The following is a 733-nucleotide window of genomic DNA, read 5'->3' as shown; positions in this document are numbered from 1 at the left end:
GAAATGTGAGCAATTGTATATACTACAATATAATAACATTAAAACACATAAAATATATTCAAAATCAGAAACTAAAAATCAAACAACATTTATTTCAATGAATTCATTTCATTTCATTTCAATGAATTTTCAGATCGGATTTATATTCTTTTTTACAATGTTTTTTTAATGTTATGTTACAATGTTCGTTTTTACAATATTTTGATTTTCATACACCTTTAGTTATATTTATTTATAATGCTTATATTACTTATGATTTATTAACATTTTTCATTTAATATAAAGATATATTCTCATTAATATTTTACAATAACTACAGTAAGTTCATTTGAAATAATTTATCATTAATATAAATAAATTATTAGTATATTTTTTTAATATAAAATATAAAAAATTATCTAATATATAAGAAAATATAATTTAATTTTGTCAAATTTTTTGACGGTTTATTTAAGTTTATTTTTTAAATTAAGATCGTATAATTTTTCATTTTCAATCTAGCCTGCTTTTTAATTAAATTATCATTATATGTATTAATTTATTTTTAATTATTATTTAAATATTTTAGAGTAAAAAGTAAAAAATTTAAATTTTAATTGGAAAAGTATCTTTTGTTTGTATATTTCTTTTACAAAATTTTTAACTATACATAAATGTTTTTATTACTATATTTTTTACTATATATAATATGAAATCAAGAAACAAAAAATCATAATTAATAAAAAAAAATTAA

This window comes from Apis dorsata, unplaced genomic scaffold, assembly GCF_000469605.1.
Source record: "Apis dorsata unplaced genomic scaffold, Apis dorsata 1.3 scaffold_1217, whole genome shotgun sequence".
Lineage (NCBI taxonomy): Eukaryota > Metazoa > Arthropoda > Insecta > Hymenoptera > Apidae > Apis > Apis dorsata.
This window is presented reverse-complemented; position numbering follows the sequence as displayed.